General features: G+C 43.4%; 1 long non-coding RNA gene across 4 annotated transcripts in view; it reads right to left on the minus strand.

Annotated features, from left to right (window-relative positions):
* Nucleotides 1-556: 556 nt before the first annotated feature.
* The window catches only part of LOC118253708 (uncharacterized), a 37,609-nt gene continuing 18,809 nt past the window's right edge, over nt 557-19,356 (minus strand). The window contains exons 2-13 of one of the 4 annotated variants that reach the window (XR_004780663.2): nt 17,813-17,942; nt 15,323-15,468; nt 14,252-15,234; nt 13,945-14,159; nt 12,827-13,114; nt 11,577-11,728; nt 9,995-10,067; nt 9,414-9,442; nt 7,118-7,318; nt 3,442-3,598; nt 2,646-2,752; nt 557-2,050 (exon numbers count right to left, since the gene is read on the minus strand). This is a non-coding gene — a long non-coding RNA (uncharacterized LOC118253708). Of the gene's footprint in view, nt 2,051-2,645; nt 2,753-3,441; nt 3,599-7,117; nt 7,319-9,413; nt 9,443-9,994; nt 10,068-11,576; nt 11,729-12,826; nt 15,235-15,322; nt 15,469-17,812; nt 17,943-19,356 lie in introns of all 4 variants that reach the window. The other 3 variants (XR_004780560.2, XR_004780692.2, XR_007708183.1) reach the window with 3 other exon arrangements.

Here is a 19,356-nt window from a genome sequence, read left to right on the forward strand (position 1 = left end):
TCAACCAGTATTCCCAGGTTCTTCTCGGCCAGGCAGCTTTCCAACCACTCATCTCCCAGCCTGTAGCTCTGCTTGGGGTTGTTGCGCCCCAGGTGCAGGACCCGGCACTTGGCCTTGTTGAACTTCATACAGTTGACCTCAGCCCATCGGTCCAGCCTATCCAGATCCTCCTGCAGAGCCTTCCTGCCCTCGAGCAGATCGACACACACACCTAACTTGGTGTCATCCGCAAAGTTACTGAGGGTGCACTCGATCCCCTTGTCCAGGTCATCGATAAAGATGTTAAAGAGGACCGGCCCCAGCACTGAGCCCTGGGGGACTCCACTAGTAACCAGCCTCAAATGTGTTTATATGTTAAATCTTTCCCCTCCCACTGCTTCAGTTCTCAGCTAATGTCAAGAGGCAGAAGTCAGTAAGAAGTTTATTAAGCAGACCTTTCTGTATGATCAATTTTGCAGAGTTATACATAATACACCTTTACTTCTTTTATTTTTCCTTAAATAAAAAGAAAGGAAAGGGGAGTTATTTTAAATTTATGAGCTGATGAGACAGTGAGTAATGGTGAATCACTGTTTAATATTTTAGGCAACCATCTGCAAGGTGAGCTGTACTCCCATTTCATATTGCTAGAGCAAAGTCACTTCAAGTTTCGTGAATGGAATCAGTCTTGTATCAACCCCCAAAAGCTGTATTCAGCACCAGAGACAATCATCTTCCACGCAGGGATCTTAATACACAGGAGAAGAAAAATCACAACTCTACCTATAAGCTGGAGTGAGGATTAGGGGGTGGGGCTGAATAACAAATTGAACAAAAAAAAGCTGAAAAGGATGAAGCTATTTTTTTATTGTTGTGGTGTTTTGTTTTGTTTCATTTTTGGTGGTGGTGGTGTGTTTTTGTTGTTTTGTTTGTTTGTTTTACAGGAAAGTTACAGGAAATAACTTCTTTCTTGCCATGCTTGGAGTCCAGTGCTCCTGGCAGTCCATGTACTGGCTTGTGATTCCTTTGTGTGCCTCCTCTTCCAACACAGCAATACTAAACCTCTGGACTTTTCCCAGAGGAAGCATACACCAGCTTTTCTCTCCTGGTTCTTCTTTCTTCCTGCACAATGACATATGCAGAAAGTCTCTGTGTCTTGGTGTCAGAGCTACCCCATAAGAAAGCACAACATTACTTGCACGGAAGGAGGATAGAGCATCTTGCTGTGCAAAGGCACCTGCAGACCCACACTTACAGGGAACACAAGCCATGCAGACCAGTCACCTGCCACATTTACAGGGACAACGTTAGAGTAGTAAACGTGCAGAGCCAAATGTGTCCCTTCCAGTGCTCATATTCTACCTGTCCCACAGAGCACAAAACAAAGTCTGAAATCCCAGGTGGCTAAGGAGAGCCTCTGTTAGACCTGCTATTTCCAGATTTCCCTCTCCTGCTGCTCCTAATGGTGCTGTCCTCATCATTCTCCTGGTTTCACCTGCTCTCATGACAGCATGGTCTCTCCAGACTGGCCACTTAGAGTCTTGCCTACTGCTCATACCCAAGACAGGCCCAGTATCTAGGCCCAGCCTCTAGGCCCAGCCTCTCAGCCCATCTTTCTCCAAGGGCATCTTCAACTTCCCTTCCTTGATTAATGCATGTTAAGGCTGACTAATTTCATAGCTTCCATCTCCGTAGCTGCTTTACAGCAGGGGAAAATGCAATTTCCTCTTGGTTGACAAGTATCACAACAGCTTTGTGAACCATGACAATGTACGTTGCTTACTGCTGAAGCTCCCACAAAATCTAATGAGATATGAATAACAGTTCTGCAGTAAATGTGAGTTATTAAATCGCTATGGAGAGCAAGTGCTACAGAGCAGGGTGTGGCGGGCCTTGGTGACTCAGCCGAAATATGGCTCTCCACACAGTACGGGCAGATAGCAGCTGTTCCAAATAAAATGACATCAGTTCTTCTGGGACTTGTTTCAACAGCGAGGGTAAGAGCTTCACACCTTCTTCTGCACTTTTTATGTCGGGAGGAAGATCACTCACGTCCATTGTCTTTACAGTGCTGCAAATGACAGAAGAATTTATTCTGGTGCATCCAGTGCTTTCACAATATTTTATTTATGTACGCATAAACAAATAGTTTAGTCTCCACATTGGTTGAGAACCTGTTACATTTCTTCCACAGCAAGTGCTTCAACAGCCATGCAGTGAAATCTGATGTCATATAAAGTCATTGGTCATTCTCTCTCTCCCTAAAAATAACCTGCTTCATACTGTGCAATAAAAATCTGAGGAAGCTGAGATGAGACAAATTAGACCAGAAAGATGTCTCCCTCTCTTCTCATGGCAGTGGTTCACTACCCACATTATTATATAGTATGCAGACTTTCCTATCAGGAAATCAGGAATATATAGTATATCAGGAATTCCTATCAGGAATATATAGTATGCAGATTTCCTATCATTATTTTTCAATGTCTGTTTTTCATTGGACATGTCCCTGTTAGCTGAAGAAACTTTCTGGCATGTATTGTCTCACCCCTGACAGAACATGGAGACACCATGTTCAGATCAGTTTCTGGATTTCTCACTAAAATGGGCAGATTTGGCACCATTTTAGTGCTAAAGAAGTTCCTCATGTCATTCAGGATTCTTACCTCGGAGATATGGTCTGGCACTCAGAGAAGTGTAGATTTGTTTTCTGAATGCTCTGTTTCCTCCATAAATTTTAAAAAAAACTTGCTCTCAGGCTTGAAGAAAATATCTTGCAGGACAGCAACATTAAAAATAAATTAATTAATTAATTAATAATTCGAAGCACTACCTTCTTTTGTCTTTATGGGCCCTACAAATGAAGGAAAATAAAGAAATAGAGAGCTTTCCACCCTCTCAGTTTTTTTGGGCTTAATAAAAGTCTCCAAGCAAACATATTTCCCTGAGGTTTGAGGCAAGAGAAGCATAGGAAAGAGTGGATAAAGAAAAAAAAAGAGGATCTTCCCCATTCCTTTAACATTTAAGGAACGAAAATCATATGTCTTTAAAAATAACAATATGAAACTCTGATATTTCAAAATGTCCCCCAAGCTGTAAATGCTGTGGTATATTCAGGGACTCTCTCAAAGTTCTTTCTTGATCCTCTCCATGCATTCACCCACTTTGTTGTGCAGTGAGCACAACCTTAGTGAGTGACCACTTGGCTAGACAAAGGCCTCCATCTTTGCACCACACCAATCCCCTTTTTTCACTGAATCCACCATGAGACAGAATTAAAAAAAAAAAAAAAGAAAGAAAAAAAGAAAGAAAAAAAAAAGAAAAAACACCATGATAATGCTCCAGTACAACCAGGACAGTCCAGCAAGAGAGTGGAAAAAGACACCCTTTTACCGGCATATACGGTCACTTTGCTTTTCTTGATTTGTCTGAATCTCCTATTATTTCCCTTTCTCCACTCACTCATTGTACCACACAGAGCTGTGGTCTGAAAGCCTCGTGTGTATTCATCAGTGCTTCAGAGAAGATGATTCACCTTCCCCTCTTTTTTATCTCGCATCAGCCAAGAAGTCAAAGTATGCATAATACACCATTGTTGTTCTCAGAAGCAGGCTTCTTGCTGTGATATGAATGATACCAAGAAAAAGGTATGATTTGAATTGAAGTAGAGGGTCGGCAGGTAGCATCCTAAAGCTTCAGAACTAGCAGATTAAATATAACAACAATGAAATCATGTCTTCTAATAACCAGGAAGAAAATAATAATAATAAATACAATAGCCTTGACTGCAACGCTGCGTGGAAAGGTGAAGTTTAGAGGGTGTATTTTCTGCTCTGGACAGAAACTAAATAGTGCTGCTTGTTTTACATCCTCTATAACTAATTGTATCTACAGCCAAGGTCTATCTTCTGCCCTGCTCCCACCCTGTACCTGGGAGAGCTGTACTGCCAAACAAGAGAGGAGCTCTGGGAGGGCATCTACCTTACAGGCCAGCAGCCACCCTTGCTTGGCATAGAAAAATTGAGGAGAACTGGGACAAAGGGTGCATCTGGGTCAGACCTAGCTCAGTCTCTACCACAGATTGTTAAATCCCTGAAGGGTATCAGGTAGGCTTTCCCAGATGCTTTCAGTAAACCACATAGGATGGATTAGTCCCTGTGACAGGAAAATCTGAAAAGACACGTCTGTTTCCCTTGATGGTGGTGGTGTCACCCTTTGTCCTACTAACTCAATTGCAGGTATGGAGTCCTGAACACAGCTGTTAACTTCCCTCCTACACTGTGCTCATGGAATTACATTATCTATCATAAAGGATGTCTTGTTTTTTCCTAAATTGTCACTGGATTTTGCACAGAAACTAGGCCGGATGGAAGTAAACAGCCTCCCCAGTGCTGTTGGATGCCTGCCACTGGAGCCAGATTCCCACACACAGGAGCCATATGATGGACACTGAAGGCATGTCTCCCTGGGGACCATCTTGCACAACACAAAGTGCGGAATGCTCTCACCTCTTCTAAATTTCAACTGAGATTGTTTCTTAGTTAAGGTGGAGCTTATTTATCCTTGCACAAGAAGCATTCACCCAGTGTGTGCATACTGGTGATGGTAGGAAAGTTGTAAAGCTGCATAAGACGTGCCAGAACCTCACAGGGCTCACAACAGCCTGCTGTTAATGTAATGCCACATGCTGGTGTAGAGCAACTGCCATCCTTGACTATGTACTTGGCTGAAGATCCTTTAGCACTTCTACCAAACACTGAATACTGCAGGCATGCCCTTCTTTTTCCTATCATCCTTCTTAATTTTGGGGGCAAGGGTAGCCCTCCATCCTTTCTAACCTGTCTCATCTTGTAACATTTGGGGTTTTATGGCCTAGCTCAACTCTTGTTTTTTTGGCAACTGAGGCCACTGCTCTGCCACCTAGTTCTGACCACCACTTTCATTGCATCTACCCTGATATTTGTGTGATCATTCAATAAGCAGGTTCAGGGAAGTAAAAAAGCAGGGTGGACGAAAAAAGGTTAATTTTCAGTGGAATCAGTTTCCCAGACTACAGTGATTTGAAAGGAGATAGAGAAGAAGAGGAGGACATTCTCAGGGGAAAAGAAGCCTATAAAGTTTCTGGTGGCAAGACTTGTCAAACTATTCCCTAAGTTAGAGACTCCTCAGCTCTGTAGTTAACAAAAAAGAGAAGGATATATAACAGCTCCCAACCACCCTTCCTGGGTGGGATAAGCATCTTAAAAGACAAAGGTGGCGTGAATATCCTCCTACACTTGCAAGATGTCTTTCACTACTCTAAGCTGTGGCTCTGCACAGGGTGGATTGATTCTTCAGTTGTTTTACTGCCAGCACAGCTATTAATCAATTCTACCATGTAAGAACCCTCAGTGACAGTGACTCCTTGGCAGTTCCTCTGGGCAGCTCTATCACATACCTACCCCTTTGCATGAAAAAGACAGTAACCTGAAAAGCAATGACTCGCATAACCACCTGGTGTACTTGGAAAAAACAAGCTTTCCCATAGCAATTGGCTGAGAAACAAGCATCCCACAAGGCCATCAAAGAATAGGCATGCTCCTACATCACGCAGTCAGGATAATATAACAATGTGTTATTCCTCTGAGCATAGGCCAAACTTCATCCCTAGAGTTGTTCAGCAAAACAAGCTCTGAAAACAGTGTTGCTGGTATAACTACAGCCTCAATATAACTTTCAACACAGTCTTCTGGCCTCCTGTGTCCATTAGGATCACATATTACATCACTGATCAACAGAGAAATGCAGTCAGGCATGTGCCATGTAGACATGGCCAAGAGAAACCCAGAATTAAAGATCTTGGTGTCTCCTGGGAAATACTTAACAGAGCTGTCCACACAGACATAACAATCAGGACTCAAAGGACAAGAAGAATGAAGAAAGATGTTCTGCCCAAATGTCTATATAGACTGGTGATGCACTACTGAAAAAAATGGATTTGCTGATGTATGAATTAATGTGTTGATTGAGTTAATGGCTTCCATTTATCGCGTCTTTCAGGTACACATCCACCAGAGACCTCACTGAAGTCCGAGTGCACAAGGAGAAATGAAAGGAGCGACTCATTTTGTTCTCATTTAGTTAGAGCTGAAGACACACGAAGCCCACCAGACTTGGATACATGACAAGGTCCCATCAGGACTCTGCAAGTGGGATTTATCTTGCATTCCTTTAGACACCTACAACACAGGCATTTCTTTTATGTGTTCTCACAGGCTCCCGTGATAGTCAGTGGGGAAGAGGAGGTGGTAAGAGACAGCCCCTCAAGAGGGAGACCTCTGAAAAAGGTCCATCAGCTGGAGAGTGACTGTTGCTTGTTCCCTTCAGACAAAGATAGCACACCCAAAAAATTACATCTGCAAATGTCTCCTAATAAGAACCACCCTGCAAGGCTTGTAACTGAAACAAGGAGTACAGCACAGTATTTATTATATTCCTTCAATTTGACAGCTTTTTCTTTAAAACAATTGCTCCCTTTGCCTTGAAGCTAGAAGCAGAGTTCATCTTACTCTTTCTTTGGTAGGGACAGTATTTATTGGTCAGAACATACAATAGCTAAAAGCCACCCTACACTTCATCACCAGGTCAAAGCATCTCACACCACCATCATTCAAACAGAGGCCCTAGCACTGCCCATCATGCTTTCTAAGTTTCCTCTATATTCTGGGAGAAGGCTCCGTGGTATAGGAATTTTCCAGTATGGATTGATCTGATTCTTTTCTTGTGGCTGAAGAATGTGGTGCTGAGCACCAGAAGCAATGGTTTACCTACAGAAGTGTCTCCAAAACCTGCTATTTTTGGAAACAGCCCACTTAAAAAAGGTAAATGGGTTAATTTTTCTTGAGAAAAGGCCAGTGGAAGTTAACAGCCTGCCTTGGTTTACTGTCTGCTACTTCACTGCAAATGCACAGGACGCTCAGCTAACAGTCAATAGAGACCAGCATGAGTAGGGACTACATGCATGGTCTCCAAACCTCATCGCAAAGCCTGTTGATAAATAGAGAGCTGCTCTGAAAACATAAGGAATTTGCAGTTACTGAGTGAGTAGGTCAAGACAGATTCCATCTGTGCTCCATTTTCTGCAGAGAATCATGCATACCTCCAAAACTCCACTGTTAGGTCTTAAACCTGCTCCATCTGCTGCTTGTGATGGTTACGTAGACCATAATGAATGTGCTGCCACTTCCAGCACCCAGCAGTGATTGATGCTGTGTTAAGAGGACATCAGTGTTTCCGGTCTATTTACATTTCCAAGGAGCTTGGCTGGGTTTTGTGCTATCATTTTCTTTTGGTATACCAGCTGTGGGAGACCAAAGGGTAAAAAAATTACTGCAGCACTCAAGCAAGGAAATGCTACTGTTGAAAAAACATCCTATTTATGCCACATTTTAAAAGGAGCCCCTCTTTAAGAGTTTTAAAGAGCTGCTACTAGCAACAAATGAGGCTGCTAATTTGGCCTGGCAAGTGGGGTTTGCTAAACACCAATTCAACGCATGTAGATTTGGAATTGGAATTCTACTAGAAAAAACATCATCGGTGTGTTTTTACAGTCCCAATTCCTTTTTTTTTTTCACATCAAGCCTGTCTCTTCCTTTCCCCCTCTGTCTTCCACAGCTGTCAGCTGTCATCAGCCAGGAACAGAGATGAGCCAGTAGCCAGCCTCGCAGATCTGACCCAATGTCCTGTGAAACAGGTGCCCAGGCCCCAACTCCTATTTGCTCCCCAGTCCCTTGGTTGTAGAGGCTGCCCATAAAGGGAGGAAGAACAATTGACTTCCTGGGAAGCTGGCAAGGGATGAAATGCTTCACACATTGGTTCACACTGAGGCTCAAGAGCCTGCTTCTGCCACTACAGATCAGATGGGAAGCAGTAGCAGTGTACCCCTTTCCACCTCAACAGCTCCCACAGGGGCTCTCCTGCTTCCTCTCTGCTTCACCAACCATGCCAAAGTGATGGCAATTCACGGGGACAACCTCGAGGAGCTGGATGCTCCCTCCAGCACAGATCTCTGCTTCAGGGCAGAGCAAGCCCTGCCCAGAGCTGTGCAAATAAAATTCTCTTTTTTTCCCACTCAGGTGTTTTTTTCCCCATCACAGGTTGTGGGGGAGATTGCAATGGTGCCAGCACTAAAAGTCTCACACAGATTGAGAGTCCTGGTTCCAAAGTGAGCTCTCAGAGGAAAGGTGGTCTTGCTCTGGCTGTCCTCTGACACAGTCCTCTCACAGCTCTAACATCCCCAGTGGCTTTGCCTGAGCTATGCCCAAGCAAAAAAAAACATCTCAGCACCTGCAAGACAGATACTAGAATATCCTCTGGCTTGAAATTAAATATACGACTCCTAATTCACCTGCACAAAAAGGGTCATGCAAGGTGCCATGCTGCCAGCACCTTACCTCCCTATAACCAGACAAGCACAGAGACACCTCTTACCTGTTATGACTTGCCAGGTAACTTAGGGCCCATCCTAGGACAGAACTTTTATATTTAAAACATGAAGCTGTATTTACATTGCACTGTGCTCCAACTTTCATGTATTGAAAACCAAATATTTAATGGAAAAGATCTAAACCAGCAATCTCTTCTGTTTCATGTTTATATTTATTAACTATCTTACATGGCTCGCTACTGTAGAGCACAGGAGACAAAGATCCCATTGGAGAGACTTGCAAAAATGAGATCCCAGGTTTTTTTAGCAATTGTTGGACTTTTCAGAATTAATTGGACACTAAGGAGCGGGAGGTGCCTTTGCCATGAGATCTGAGCTGGCTGCCACATGAGAGCAGTGCAGCAGGAGAAGGGCAGGTTTCCTACCCCACCTTCATTGATCAGTGAAACTGGGCCAAAATTCACAGAGAAAGAAGTTGTCTAGATCCAGGCCAAGAAGCCATGTTTTGAAAACTGCTTTCTGAATGACTCAGCGGAGCCATCTCCCAAGGTGCTGAAGCCTGCCAGAGGGAAAAGCAGATATTGTTGTTGGGTCACTTATTCACTATCTTGAAGTACGTCACCAGCCTTGGGAAGCTGTTTTTTGACTGGAATGCAACTTGACTTTTCTATTTCTGAGGAAGATTTCCAGTATGCCTTGCTGCTGCTTTGTCAAAGCCATTCTGTGACAGCAAAGTTTGGAGGAGAAAGCAGAGCAGGCCAACACATTATGCTTCCGATCCTGGCCTACTGATGTTTTTCCCTCCCAGGCAGGGAAAGCTGCAGTCACTAAAGCCCTCTTCATCAGAAGGACACACTGAAGTCTTGCTCCCTTCAGAAATACCTCATTCCACTCTTTCTTCCATCCTCTATTTCACAGGTATCGAATACCTTTTTCTTTCAGAGATGACCTCACTGATACAAAAGTAATTAAATATTAAGTGGATTTTAATTTACTTTAAAGGGCTTACCTTTAAAGTCTGCTGATTCTATTTCAGACCTGAGGAAGAACCAAAACCATGTCATTTATCCAGCAACAGCCATTGCTCTAAGAAAGATGTGCTCTCCCCTGCCCTTTAGGAAAAACCAGTCAAGGTCATTGACATGGTAAAATGACTTTCAAGGGACACAGTAAATGGTTCAGCTCTTCAAGTTAAGACTTATTCAACAGAGTCACCATTCCTGGAAGAGATACTTGAGCCAGAACAGGCTCTTCTCTGTGCTATTCCTTCATACCAATGTCATGGCCATGAGGATTTGGAACCCCCAAAAGCATCTCCCACCTCCTCCATGGAGCAGGACAACAGGGCTAACCTTCCAGCAGTGGTAACTTTCTGAGCGGACTCCCATTTTCTGGAGGTTTGGACCCATTAGCTATGCTAGGCACAAAATGCTGTTAAGTGGGTGAAAGGCACTTTCTGAACTGCTGATACAGGAGGAATTGTGTAGGCCAAGGGTACGCCCAACACATTGGCTATGAGGTGGTCCAAACCTGTAATCCCCCTGGTTGTTGTGATGACGAATGTGAAAAAATTAACTCTGTTCTACATACCCATGCAAAAAAATATACAGTCTGGCTGGTCCCAGACTTTCCTCTCTCAGACTTGGGACAAGGAGGAGGTCTCCTGCAATAGAAATACATACAAAAAGGAACATTGGTACTCCAAGCATCCACCAGCAACAGCTTGGAACGGTCAGCAGCCAGGAGAAACAGCATCTCCTTGGACTTTCCTACCACATGGCAAAGTGTAAGCTCTTTATGAGCCCAAAATCTAAAAATCATAACCTTCCCAGACATCTAACACCACAGACTTGAGTCAGAGATTTTAATTTTAATCTTAATCTTCCCCACCACCTCGTCCTCTCTCTGCCCAAATTAAACTCTCCATTTTCCATTCACATTAATTACAAGTTACTCTCTTTTCCCAAAAAGGGTAGCTATTTCTTCAATCCTGCGAGTCACCCACTCTTATCCCTCTAATGATTAGCATAATTAAGTTGAACCCAGAGGAATTGGTCCTGAGCTGCTTCAATCTGGAAGCAGCAGCAGCTTCCATTCCTGACCTGGGAATGGACTTGTGTGCTAACAAGCACATCTGTCCTCTCCTTGCAGTCAGCCTAGCAAAAGATTTGAGCTGTTCCTACAGATCACACTCCACTGGCCTCCTAAGGTAGGATGCTAGACTGCTTTTCGTAGGCACTTTGCCATAAATAAATGTACATCATTAAGAAACAGCTTGACAGTAAAATGGTCAGAATGGCTGCGTATGAAAATTGGTGTCTGGATGCACTCGGGTAGGATTTGCTCCATCAGATGAAGCACAATTAATGCTAATTTGTTGCTGCTGCAGCCAGCTTTCCAGCCTCTGATGTCTGATGGGATCAGGGATTATCACTGAGCTAACAGGATCATCTGAAAACAGTTGCAGTCTGCTCCAGGAAACAGTTTTACACCCAACACAACTATTGCAAACCCTTTTTCTTATTGGCATAGCACAAAGTTAGGTAATTTTGGCCAGCAATTTCTGTACTGATTTCATTCATTTATGCTCACTGCTAGTTGGAAAGCCATCCAGTATGAAGTTATCCCCTGCAAATGACTTTTTTTTTTTTTTTTACACAGATTAATTACTTGGGTTTCAAGTACTCTGTGCTGTCACATTCAGTGGTTTGTTAATCTATACTCAGACCACCTGGCTCTAGTGTGCAAAAACAGCTGCAGATGTCCTTTATCCACAACTGCCAGTTCCCTGGGCTCAAGGCATCTTGCAGTGATCAGATTCAACATAAACTATCTATATGGTAGAAATATCCAAATACCATTAAAACAGAAGGTTCCTGTCCACTTTTTACAAGTTACTACGCAGTGGAAGTGCAGAGGGAAGAGACAATGTCTTTAAAACCTCCAGCTAATGCACTGTGCTGTCAACAGAAGAGAGTTTAGAGTATACCGATACGATCTCAGAGGCGGGGGGGTTGTGTTGTTTTGTTTTTTTATTTATTTGTTTGTTTTTGTTTCTTTTTGTTTTTAGTTCTTTCTTCCTGTGATAACCTTTCACCCCTGGCTCTGTGCTCTTTGTGTGTTTATCAGCAAAGCACATCCATATGCCCTTCAAGGGAGGAATGACTCATACCTGACTCACAGTCACTCAAGCAAAGCTGCAACCTTTAGTTCATTTCCTGGGAGAAGCATCTGTGAGATTCATCGTGGAGGATTAAGCATTTCTCCTTGTCATTTTGTAGATGAAGGCGTTTGCAACTGGATGAGGAAGGGTCAACAGATTCCCTGTAATGGATGGCAAACAAGCTTCCTTGGGCAGTTGAAGCTATGCGCTGGGGACGGGGAAGATGCTGTTTAGCAACTCCTATCTACTCCCTCCCTGTAAGTGACCCTGCCCTTGAAGAAGCACCACTGGTTTCAAAAATCACCCCTCCTGTGACAAGTATGCAACTGTGTGAAGCGGGCAACCTGCATGCTCCCTGCCCACATTGCCCACACCTCGTCACTCTCTCTCCCTGGCTGCCATCAGGAAATGGCTCATGTGTCTGTGCTTTCCTCACTGCAGAGTCACAGCCTGTAAGTCTCCTACCTGGCAATAAATAAGAAATGTGCTGTGATGCCACTGCAGAAAACACCTTGGTTCACTGAGCTTGCAACTTCTCACCCCAAAAGGCTTCCCAGCTCCTTCTGCACCCCAAGGCCCCTTCCTGGGACATGTTTTCATTCCCAGAGGACAAAAAGGAATAGATTCATCAGGCACATCAACCAAAGGCACTGCTGAAAACCTATTTTTTGCTATCTTCCCTCAAGGGACTTCTTTCATACGTGTTCCTCCCCACATACATGATTTGCTTCATTTAACTTCAGACTCCTAAAGACGCTTGTGTCTACCAAGTAACCCCCCTTTTATTCTTTTTAGGAACAGAGAAAGACCAAGCAATGTTAATGGCATGATGCATAAGTCTTAGTAGCAGAGGAACATGGCCTCTGAGGAGTCAGTCATGTTGCTGTTTGTATGCAGACATCCCAAGGAGCCAGCCCTGCCATGGTATATAGCAAAATGTTAATAAGGATACATAGCACATTCCTCTGCACACCACTGTCTCCCTTCTTGGTTGAATAATCACAGATAATTCACTTGTCTGGATATGACTCACAGCTACTTTATTTCACACAAAGCAAACTCTAATTGCATGTTGTATGTCTGTTTATGAAACCCAGCACTGACTGTTATTACAAAATTAGTGCAGAAAACTCGAGGGGAAGGAAAACCACAGTGAGAAACCAAGTAACAGCCCACAAAGAGATAGGCCAGGCTGCACCAGGTTTCTCATCTCTAGGACAGGCAGCTTTTCCCCGCAGATACAAGCATTTCTTACTCACGTAGTAATTTAGAGGCAATGAGAAAAGTGGGGTCCTTCTTGCTTTGTCCTCAGATGGGCTGAAATTATTTTGGCAACAGACTGCAATGGGCAGTTGGTCTGTCTCTATTTGTCTGTGTATTTGTGCTCAAGAAGCTCCACAGTAACACCAGTGCAGTCACACGTGCTGGCTCTGAGCTACCAGGGAAGAAGGTGCTGTCCTCTGCCAGGGGTTCCAGCTTTCATGGCACTTTCACAAGGGTTTTACATTCATCTGAATGGGCAGGGAGTGAAGCAGAACATATAATGCCTGGAGAAAACAGAACTGATATTACAGACTTAGCACTTTTTCAAATTTCTAGGTAGGGCCAAATCAGGGACCTTTGAATTTTCATTTTTGCTCAGGCCCCATCCCCATCTGCTTCACTGCCCTCCTTCAAAACATTGCCATTGCCAGAGACTTTGGACGAAGTTGGGTGACACCTCGTAGCAGGCAGACAGGGAATAATCTAGCCCATGGGATAAATTTCATCCCTACTTCTAATGCAATGTCTAGACTGTTAAATAAAACAGAGCTAGGGAGAAAGATGGACCTCAGAACCCTAGTCGTCCAAACTACCTACTTGTTCTTGCACAACAGGTGTGATTTTGGTCCGTAACAACTGTCTTTCCACAGAACAGAGCTCAAAGGACAGCACACACCAGTGATCACTCCCAGCAGCTACAAGGACAAGGTCAGGTTTGACTCTTTAATCATGTGTGTTCCTCTGACACCATCCCAGCTGGCTGTACTTCCTCACACTCATACATACCATACACTCTCAGTTTTGTGCTATGAAAACATTGTTCTTAGATGCTGAAACACAGCCCTATCATTATTACTTCAAACACTTTGAACCAGAAAAACACCCTTACAGAATGAATACAACCATGTCTTCCTATGGATGCATTTCTTCTGCAAATATTTACAGCCGGACATGGCCAGAATGGTGGGCTGAGGGCAAATCATCAACCATCCATCTACATCCACAGAGATGAGATGGGATTTCATCTCTGAAGAAGGGAGCTGCTAGATTCTGTGAGAAAGCACCCACAGGCAAAAAAACATGAAAGAGAGAAGTAATGTCATACAAGACCTACCATGCATGTTGGGGGGGCTGATTCTTGGCAACAAGGAGTGGTTAGACACCTGGATGGACAGGTTGCCACAGAGTGCAGCGTTCTCCATCATTATCAACATTTATACTAAGATGAAGCATCTTCTGGCAAGGAAATCACAGCTCAGCCAGAAGCTTTCAGGCACAAAGCAGAAGACATGGGGGGAGTCACTGCTGTGTCCTATGAAGGTGGACAGCCTGGAAGAGTTAATGGTCCTTTCTGGCTTCAGAGACAGAGGAAATATTGTGATTTAATCAAGCAGAGAAAACCCACACAGGCAAAGGCTTACCTCTAGAAAACTGCCAAGCCTCTGCAATTAGGCTGCAGATAAAGGGCCCAGCCCTTTACTTGCACCACTGTCAATCACAGGAACTCATTCCAAGAACCCAGAATAACACAGGTGCTCAGGGTAATTGGGATTTGAGCTGTAAGCAACCATAGAAAAAAAAGACAGGATGTGTATGAGGCAGAATTTGTGTTTCCAAGGAAAGAAAAACACAGAGGAAGAGCTGAGTGATTATTCAGGCCCATGAGGGGGTAGTCACAGTGGGGGAAAAGGCATCTTCTCTCCACAAGTGCCTCTTCCCCTAGCCCCATGCTCTCTGGCTTCATTCATGTTAAGCACAAGAATATGAATGAGAATCCTGTGAACTGCAGAGGAGGAGGGGAAAGGGAGGAGAAAGGATTTCATGCTACCAGGGCAACTGGCACCATGGCAACAGTTTAATTAATGAGTTGCTGATGAACCCTACCAATAGGATCCTTCTGAATTCATGTTGTAGTAATTACCAGAGTTTCATTCATCCTGCCTTGGCCTCAAAAAGCCCGCAAGCTCAGACAGACAGAAGAGAACAGCCTGCTGAATCAATGGGAGGAGAGCGCGCGTCTCAGAGAGCGCTCCATTACTCCTCTGAGCCAGCACCCTGAGCACTCGAGCACGGAGACCACACGCCATCCGATCCATTTTACAGTCCCACACCACCAAAGGGCAACCCAGCTGGCCTCATGCCACAAAAACAGGCAGCACTCATAAGCAGCCTGCAGAGCTAGTTGTCCTCCTCCCTGCTATGCCTTCGGCCTCCAGAAGATGATACAGAAAAGAAGCAAGTGAGCAGGTGATTTGCTTCTCCAGCTGGAGGATTTCTCTTTTCACACCAGAAGACAGCAGTGTAACAGCTGTGTGGGGATCTCAAGTGGAAAGAGAGTTCCTGATAAGCACAAAGAGCTCTTAGAGAGGTGGGTATGTGCCATGCGCTCCAAGGGCTATTCCATCTGTAAGGAAGATAAATAGAAGATGCCATAGATGAGATACATAAAGGAAAATTGCTGCTAGAGGTGAGCATCACGTCACCTGATTTACCTGTTCTCCTCAGACAAGAAGATGCTGCATGATAATGCAAGTGCTGAAAACACGTCACACCACTGGTCTGCACTATTATGTGCTCTCAGCTCCTGCCAGCACAGAAATAGCATGGTACTGGAGATCTCAATCTGGACAGATGAACCCTGCAAAAGACACTAACAATTACACTGGGCAATGGATTTAGGCATCTACTGCAATGTTTAGGTGGAAACAAAGTGCTATATATCTATCCTCAGCATCCAAAATCTCACCACACTGACATTTAACTCAACTGCAAACACTCAGCCTGACTGCTCTACTGCTGCCAAATCTGAGCATTCAAGATGAGATCCACACCTGAAAACAAGGTACTCTTCTAGTTGATGTCCTGAAAGGTGTGGGTAGAGAAGAATGCTAAAAGTGTGTATACCAGGGTTTTTCTCACCTTTTAATGTTGCACACTGACATTTCTTACACAGGAGTCTCATTACAACATTGCTCAGATGCATTAAAAATTAAATTCAACTACCTTAAACTTTAGTTTGTGTTGCAAACAACTCAGTGACCCTGGCCCTATTCTGACACCACTGAATCAGTCTTAATATCTGCGGTGAAAGAAAAAAAAAAAAAGGCAAAAGAAACATTTTTCTAGCTCCAAGGCTTATTCTATATACAGTTTAAAAAGGAAGCCTCAAAATTTTCCCTTAGAAAAGGCCAATTTTCTTTTTAGAAAAAAAGAAAACTTTGTTTGTGCACTCTCCCCGATGTCTCTGATCTTCAGGGTGATTCCCACAGGGCAAGGGTTTGAGCATGGACGGTACTTAATGCTGATGAGCTGACAAGATGAGCCCCATGCGAATGGGCAGAAATCTCCTTGGAAAGCTGTTGGCCGCAAGTCCAGGGCAGCTGAGCCCAGTGGAGGGGTTAGAGCAGTGAACTAGAAGCTCTGAGCCCTCCTACCACCAGCAGCCCTGACTGGAAAGACCCTGAGGTGATAAATTGGCAGTGTGCTTTCATTGCAAATAAAGCAAACCCCATCCTGGCCTACATTAGATGAGCGGCCAGCAGAGCAAGAGAAGTAGTTTAAAAATCATGCCAGCTGCAAGAACTGCAAGAATCACAGCACTTTAAGATGCACCTCTGTTTGGGAATTCCCTAGAAGTCTTCCTGAGATTATGCTCTGACACTTTCTTGCAGTTCGTTCACTGTACTTATTTCCGTCTTGTTTGTACATTTGCCTGCAGAGGATGAATAAATGGGAATAAACGCCTGGATAGTTCTTCTTCTGGACAATGTTATTTCAGAGATCTCTCTCATTCTAATAAGATATATAAGTGACAAATATTACTGCTTCTCTGTGAGTATGATCTCATTTATAGTTAGAATAATCTTCAGTAACTCTACTGAAATCAAAGGAGTTACTTTCACTTTAAGGACTGGAGCTGAGATCAGCATCCACTTAATGCAACACTAATTATGGATGTTATGGATTCCACCAGTCCTTGACAGTTCTGCTGACACTTGCAATTTCACCCAAGAGTGACATTTTTCTTAAAGCACCAAACCTTGGAGCCTTCATTTTCATTTGTTTCTTTTTTTCTTTTTTCTTTTTTTCTCCCCATTTCAATCTCAAGAGCATTAGAAAAAAAAAGTCTGAGATGTTCCAACAGTAAGAGACAATGAACCGCAAATATTTTAGAGAAAGTTGTGCATTTTCTCTGGCAATTTCACATCTTTAAAGGTGTGCTTGGGTTTGGAATTTAGCGATGTCAGACTAATTCTCTTCTATGATACCATGTAGATATTTCAGCTTAAAATTCAGGAAATAGCTGGGTTTCTGTTTGAACAAAAATCACATTTGAAGGTGAGTCAGCTGCAAACATTGCTGAAGAAAACCAAGTTTCCAGTTCTGTTAAGTACAGCATGGTTACAGTTCAAATTTGGTTTGTTTTTAGCCTTGTTCCTGTGCTTCGCAGCTGTCAGCACCACAAAGGCACACTCCTAAGCACTCTATCCTGCTGCCAACAGCCAGGAAAATGACGGCTTGCCATTATAGTGTCAGCCTGGGAATGATGAAGCAAGAGCAGTAGCTAGTCACTATGTGTAGTACATAACCATTTAAAGTTGCAAGTTCATGTAAGTACTAAATTGTCCCTCATTTCAATGTGAAATTTGCTGTTAGGGCATAATCTCAAGTGTCCTGGAACAGTAATCTACAGCATTGCAATCTTGAAGATCTCTTAATGAAGAGAAACACTTAAAATTTATACTTTGCTACTAAAGAAATTGGCCAGGTCATCTATTAGTGCTGTTTTAGTACTGTTAACATATTATTTTTCCTGCATGAAGTTTAATTAATGCAGCGAGCAGTATATAGGACAAAGAGACAGCAGCAGGGCTATTCCCTGCCTGTCTCCGTCTATGGATTGACACATTTATTATTCTATTTCAGGAGATAAGGCAGCCACCACATACAAACACACGCAGACACCCCTCAGCAAAAAATACCAGCTGTGAAAGGGAGGGAAGAAGTCTGGTCCTCCATCAGTTCTTCATGGGAAATTCAGAAGTAGGTTTGTATGGGAGGCTCCCAGGATCAAAATGGAGCTGGAGCAATCCTAGCAAGTCGACTCAAAGCCTGGGAAAACAATTTAATCAGAAGGGTCCAAGCCAACTCTACTTGGTCAAGCCAGATCCATGCGTGCCTGGAAGAGGCACATACCCAGGGGCTGGAGGAGCCTTAACAGAGCCCAAAGATATAGAAGAGAAAAGGAAGTAGCAGAATTCAGTACAACACCCCACCCTAACAGCATAGGCTGCAGTGCTTTAAGTAACGTCTTTGCCTTGCCTACAGTAGGGTGCAATCATCTGTACCGCAGAGACACAAAGCATCTTTATTTCTACACTGTTTAAGAGGTGTTTGGTGTTTTTTTTTTCCTAAGTAGTGCAATAATTTTTTTTCATTAGAGGGGAGCAGGATGTGGTATGGGGAGGTTGGAGAAAGCTCTCTGAAGCTAGCCTTTGCATTCAGCACAGAAGTCAACCCTCCATGTGTTCTATGTGAAAAGTCAACTTTGCTTCACAAGAATAGTGACCTCGTTTGTTATTATGCAGCAGGCAGTACACGTAATAGTAACAAATTCTGCTCTTCCACACCATGCAGGATCTCTTTTCTCTTTCATTTCCTTCTAGTTTTTGTGGTCTGTTCCTCTACTCCATTGTCCACCGTCTCACTGCCTATTTAAAACGTAAATAGAATTTACAGCAGAAATAAAGGTAAATTCTACATGTGATGGAGAAAAGGCAGGATTAAAATATTGCAATTTCATTAGCCGTTCCTATATGGCTAAATTTGGAGGTTGCCAGGTAAATATGAAACTATGCAAAGGCAAAAGCTTGGGCAACATCTGAATTTGCATGTCTCTCCCTTCCTCAGGCAAGCTATTCAGAGAAAGAGAAAAGAAAGGTTCGTGTCATTTGGAGAAGTTGTCCTAGGACAGTACTTCTCCATCTGATCACAGCACAGGGGAAGGAACCGCAGAGATAAAGCATGTCTATCTTCTCTTTTGCTTTAATGAAAGGACCCTGGCAGGTCCGATTTCTTATCCTTGAGCATGTGCATATCCCGGTTTGTCAGTAAATATAGGCTATTAAAAAGACTATTACTTAAAACTTCTGTTCAGCTTGATTTGGCAATTACCTTTGTCCGAAGGGTATAGGGGGAAAAAAAAGAAAAGGAAAAAAAAAAAAACTTTTTATATTTGTACATACCTGAAAGAGGGAAATAAGGACCAACATAAAACCATGTAAGCACAGAGATGTTCAAGGAGAGCATGTTAAAAGGGAGCAGCTCTGAGCAGTCATGTTGTTTCCTTCATTATGGGAAGAATATTGGGCAGAGAGATGCTACACTAAGCAACACCATCCAGCAATGGGCTAAAACCAGACCTGGTGCCTGGATCCTACAGAGACTTGTGTTCATGATGCATCAGGTTCTCCCCAGCAAAGCCCAATGCACTAATCCACAAGGAAATGAGTTGTACTTTTTGGCT

The sequence above is a fragment of the Cygnus atratus genome, chromosome 4 (genome assembly GCF_013377495.2).
Source record: "Cygnus atratus isolate AKBS03 ecotype Queensland, Australia chromosome 4, CAtr_DNAZoo_HiC_assembly, whole genome shotgun sequence".
Classification (NCBI taxonomy): domain Eukaryota; kingdom Metazoa; phylum Chordata; class Aves; order Anseriformes; family Anatidae; genus Cygnus; species Cygnus atratus.